The sequence below is a fragment of the Dipodomys merriami genome, unplaced genomic scaffold (genome assembly GCF_024711535.1).
Source record: "Dipodomys merriami isolate MVZ:Mamm:240054 unplaced genomic scaffold, mDipMer1.0.p SCAF_2, whole genome shotgun sequence".
NCBI lineage: Eukaryota > Metazoa > Chordata > Mammalia > Rodentia > Heteromyidae > Dipodomys > Dipodomys merriami.
In genome coordinates, this window is record NW_027203381.1 from 70,630,871 (window position 1) to 70,636,819 (window position 5,949).

Sequence of the window (5,949 nt, forward strand, 5' to 3'; positions counted from 1 at the left end):
CACGCTTTTTGGAGCTACTAATGGCCAAAGTTGTTAATGCAGATATAACTTTATGATGGATTTGTGTATGTGGGGAGGGGATGCTGGGATTAAACCCAGGGCAATCGCATATGCTGGACAACTGCTCTACCACTGAGCTACACCCTTGGCCACAGACATAACTAAATTGGCAGACCTCTCTAACTTGCTTCACAGACTATTTCCTTTCTGTTTGGAGGTGGATTAGGATTTGGGCCCAGCAGTAGGGTGTGAGGCCTTTTCCTACAGAGCGCCCCCTGCTGCCCCTGTCCACAGCATGCCTGTCGCTTCTCAAAGACCGGGTGCCATACAAGGCCTGGGCTTCCTGAACTGCTCTTCAGAGGCACTCACTGCTGTTGTCGGAATAAAATAATGTTCAAGACACACATACATGTAGAATGTTTGTGGGAGTGGCTTCTATGTTCACACTTACTTTTGATTCTTACGTGACATGGCCTTACACTCATCATGCATGTCTTCCCCCTTGCTGCTTTTGCAAAGGTTTTCTAACCTTGTTTGGCAACCTTGTGGGGTGGGCAGAGTGAACTTTCTGAGGAGATCAGATCCTGACACACCCCTGCAGCGGCTCAAAGAGAGCAGAGCTCTCAGCACAGGCTGGACTCCAGCGGCCTCTCTCTCTCTCTCTCTTCTCTCCTCTCTCCTCTCTCCTCTCTCTCTCCCCTCTGTCCCCTCTCCCCCCCCCACACACCCACACACAGATTACTCACAACACCCTGCCCACACCTGCTGTTCCTCCAACACACCTCCACCTCCAGCCTGAGATGTTCTTTTATCCTAATGCCCCTTCCCTTCAAATGCCTAATGTATCAGTCTGTTTCGATGGCTGTAATAGATGACTGGGATTGACTGAGATTGCAAACAACAACAAAAACAAAACAAAACACCAATTTCTCAGCTGTGGACACTGAAAGGTTTGGCTGCAGATTCAGTGTTTGCTGGAGGCCTGTTTCCCTACTGCATGACTTTCTTCCCCCGGTGACCTCACAGGTAGGGGAAAGGTCTCTCTGGGGTCCCTTTCATACAGGGACTAATCCAATTCATAAGGGCTCCATCCTTATGACCTAATCACCTCCCAAAGGCCCTTCTTTTTTTCTTGTCAGTCGTGGGGCCTGAACTCTGGGCCTGGGCGCTGTCCCTCAGCTCTTCAGCTCAAGGCTAGCACTCTACCACTTGAGCCATAGCGCCATTTCCAGCTTTTTCTGCTTATGTGGTGCTGAGGAATTGAACCCAGGGACTCATGCATGCAAGGCAAGCGCTCTACCACTGACCCACCTTCCCAGCCCCAGGTCCTCCTTCTTTTTGGGGTTGGGTTTCACTCTAGAGCCCAGGTTGGCCTTGAATTCACAGGTGGGCCTCAGACTAGTAATTCTATCTCTTCCTCCAGATACTGGGATTTTAGGTGTGTGCCACGGCAACTATCAGTGGCAGACAGGCCATCTTTTCTAATACCATCAAATTGGACAGTCAGCTTTAACACACAAATTGAGGAACTATAATTTGGATCTTGAAGGTCCCATGTGTCTATTGAAGGTTTGATTGCCAGCTAGGGATGGTACTGGGGAGATGCTTGAATCTTCAGGAGGTGGGACCTGGTAGAAGGAAGTGAGGTCACTGGGGGCGGGATCTTGAAGGGGATACTAGGACCTCAGCCCATCCGCTCCTCTCCTCTTTGCATCCTGGCTGCCATGATTTACTGTGCCTCTACAGGTCCAGCACAGGAGAGCATGCAACCATGGACTGAAACTTCCAAAACTGTGAGTGAGAATAAAGTTTTCTTCCTTTTAAGTTGATTTATCTGGGGCTGGGAAGGTGGCTCAGTGGTAGAGCGCTTGCCTTGCATGCATGAGGCCCTGGGTTTGATTCCTCAGCACCACATAAGCAAAAAGAAAAAAGCCGGAAGTGGTGCTGTGGCTCAAGTGGTAGAGCGCTAGCCTTGAGCTGAAGAGCTGAGGGACAGCGCCCAGGCCCAGAGTTCAGGCCCCACGACCGGACCCCCCCCAAAAAAAAAGTTGATTTATCTCCAGTATTTGTTTTGGTAATACAGGTGGAGACCCAAACATTTAGACCACAGCACCTAATCAATACCTCCACCTGACTAACCAGCAAGCCATGCTCTCCTCTGGCCAGCTCTCCCCCACCCTCCCTGTCTCTCAAATACAAGTATTGCCTCGCTCATGTCCCAGCTGGGCCTGTAACCAGATCCTCCAGGGAAGAGAGTGTGCACCGGTGACTCTGTGTCCTTGTCACCAGCACCCTGTCTGCAGTCAAATGAGCATTCAGGAACCGTACTATATTCTAGGCACACATGCCTGTAACCCTAGTTACTCAGGAGGCTGAGATCTGAGGAGCAAGGTTCAAAGCCAGTCTCAGCAGAAAATTTCATAAGACTCTTATCTCCAATTAGCCAGCAAAAGTCCAGGAGTGGGGCTGTGGCTCAAGTAGTAAAGCGCTAGTCCTGAGGGAAGAAACTAAAGGAGATGACTCAGGCCCGGGCTCCTGAGTACTGGTACACACACAAAAAGAAACAGGATACAAGAGTAGAAGACTAGACTCCTCCAGCTCAGACTTGAACGCTGTATACATGACCCTGACCGTTACGATTGTTTCTCAGGCACATATGTGGCAAAATTTGCCAGCTTGTCTACTTTAAACATGTGGCATATTGCATGTCAATGCAACCGCAACAAAGCTGTGCTTTTGCAATGGGGAGTGGAGGGCATGTAGGAGCCTCTCTGGTCTTGAGACAGGCATCCAGGACTGTCCTCAATCCTGACAGGCAGGACTGAGAGAGGCAGGCACAGGTCATTCTGCTGGAGCTCTGGCACCAGACTGAGGGCTTTCTGTGCTCAGCTGGGGTTGATTCTCAGTAGCACATTAAGAATACCAGAAGATGCTTCACTAGTGCCTGGCCCTGTGTCCCAGGTGCTTTGTGGTGCAGACCCAGGCACAGGGCACTTAAGTACCCAGGAAGTCTAGTATGCAGTGGACTTTAGAACCACTGTTCAATAATAACTCATTTTTTTTCTTCCAATGATCAAATCTAGGTCCTTGTACCTTCAGGCAAGCACAGTACCACTGAGCTACAAACCCAGCCCAAAGAAAGGTTTTTGTTATTGCCTTGTCAGTACTTATTCTTGAATTCAGGGCCCAGATACTGTGCCTTAGCTTTTTTCACTGAATGATGGCACTCCCATGAGCCACCACTCCACTCCACTTATGCTTTTTAGGTGGTTAACTGGAGATAAGAGTCTCACAGATTTTCCTGCGTAGGCTTGATTCAAACCTCAATCTTCAGATCTCTGCCTCCTGAGAAGCTAGGATTATACAGGTGAGCCACCAGTGTTCAGCGATTTGTTCTTGTTTTGTTTTATTGACATATAGTCGCACTGTGTAGTTCTAGCTGACCTTGAACTCACAATTCCTGATTCAGCCTCCTGAGAGCCAGGATTACAAATGTGTGCCACCATGCCCGGTGGAAAACCACTGCTTTAGATCAGAGGCTTAGCTCTTCCTGATCAAAACCAAGGTTACATTGTTTTCTACCCTTCCCTTGAGAGTCTAAAAGTCGAATCTGTTATTATGTATGAGAAGTTTCAGGGCCAGGCACTGGTGGGTCACACCTGTAGCTACCTTAGCTACTCTGGAGGTTGAGGTCTGAGGATCAAATTTCAAAGGAAGCCTGGCAGGAAAGTCTGTGAGTCTTATCTCCAATTACCCACCAGAAAACCTGGAATGGAGCTGTGGCTCAAGTGGAATAGTGCTAGCCTTGAGCATAAAAGCACAGGCTCTGAGTTCAAACCCCAAGACCAGCACACACACACACACACCACACACACACACACACACACACACACACACACACACATATCAGTGGATTCCAAGCTTCCCTATGGAGAAAGTGATTAGTTATCCAGGTTGGGTCAACACCATACCAACCTAAGACTTAATCTCAGAGGCAGTTTTGACACCCTCCACCCCTAGCTACCATCCTCTCCTTAGTAGCTAGTCAAAATCAATGACGAGCAGGTGGCACTGTCTCCTATGGTTTGTAGAAAACTGGAACCATTTGCGCGCGCGCGCGTGCGCGCGCATGTAAGCGCATGTGTGTGTGTGTGTGTGTGTGTGCGCGCGCACATGAGCGCATGTGTGTGTATGCATGCATGTGCATGTGCTAGTCCTGGGGCTTACTAAGAGCCTGGGTACTATCCCTGAGCTTTTGTGTTCAAGGCTAGCTCTCTGCCATTTGAGCCACATCCTTACTTGTGGTGTTTTGTTGTTTAATTGGAGATAAAGTCTCACAAATTTTCCTTCCTGGATTAGTTTCAAACCATGATTCTCAGATCTCAGCCTCCTGAGTAGCAAGGATTACAGGTGCCTGACTGGGACTATTCTTTAAAACAGCAACAACAAACACTTGTGGTCACTGGCTTTCAATGTGTCAGTGCTAAATAATTTCACCCTTGACTTTTTCTTGGACTCCACATTTCTTGTTCTGGTGCCAGGTAATCGCAACATATCACTCAGCTCACTCCTGTTGAAATATTTACATCATTTTTACAGGATTTTACATTGTCCCTTTTGCTGGTCTTGTAACTATGAGGTTTTATTTAATGGCATTTGGGATGGAACCCAGGGTCTAGCGCATGCTGGGCACAAGCCAGCCTCTGTAACTGTGTGAAATGATGTTAGTGTCATATCTCATGAAACTTGATACAATTGTTCAGATAATCAACATCTTATTTAGTGGCCATTTTATAAAACAAAACAAGGAGATAAACTCGTTGTCATGGAAACAAAACAAAAGGAGTTAGTAGAGTGGATCAAGTGGCAGCCTAGCAAGTGTGAGGTCCCGAGTTCAATCCCCCAAATCATCAGGAAAAGAAACAAAAGGTCTAAACCTACCCCTTACCTGTATACCACGTGCATGGGGCTATTCTTACTCGGCAACCTCTTTTTAAAAACCTAACATAAATGGTGCCGTGACTCGGATAAAGGGCTTAAAGTCAGGATAGCTGGGATTCCTCTCCGTTTTTCTTTTTTTCCTCTTTTTTTCTTTTCTGTTTGTTTTTCCCTTTCTGCTCTGAAGAATACCCACAGTTCTGACGGCCTTTTGCAAACCCGTCTGTCTGCTGCGGACACAGCGCATCAATACCATTGCTGCCTTCACATCCACGTCCACACCACTTCTCTACTCTGGTGCGTGAAACTACTCTCTACGGCTCTCTGTCACTCTCAGTCTCCTTCCAGACGTGGCACCACGCCAGAGAGCTCCTACGGCCTTTAGCTGAAAGGCTGGTCACCTCCGAAGCCGAGGACGCTTGGCTTTGGGGGCTTGGCCATTTCTCTCTAGAGGGCTCTGGGGGAAGTGGGGACACCACTTCTGCCTGGTCAGCTCTCCTTCACTCACCAGACTGACTCTCCTGCTCATTTAATGGGGTGCTGCGAATCACGCCTGAGCCGTGAAACCCCTTTGAAATGCCTCCTGCGCTCCCTGGAAAGCCAAAGCCTCATTTTTATGCCATTCTCAGATGTAGACACTTCTTGCCACTGCAATGGTAAATGGTCAGAAGTCTGTTTACTTTCAGGCTCTCTTTGCTCTCTCTCTGCCAGTCATGTCCAACTTTCCCTATCTCTCCCTTTCTCTTTTCTACATTTTGGTTTGTGCCCTGAAGAGTGCGACGCAGGCTGGGTCCCAGGGACCCCCCTCTAGGTTCCCTCTCAAAGGCTAGCCAATGTAGGCTTGGTCTATTTGTTCAGGCTTTCTTTGCATTTTTTCAGAAATTCGCCATCTTGGCCACATGGTGGGTTAAGGGTTTGGCCCCATCTGACCCTTAACCTTCCACCAAGCTTACTACTCCATCCATCTGTTCTAAGGTGCCTTGCTAACAAGTTGCTCTTTTCACAGGCCCT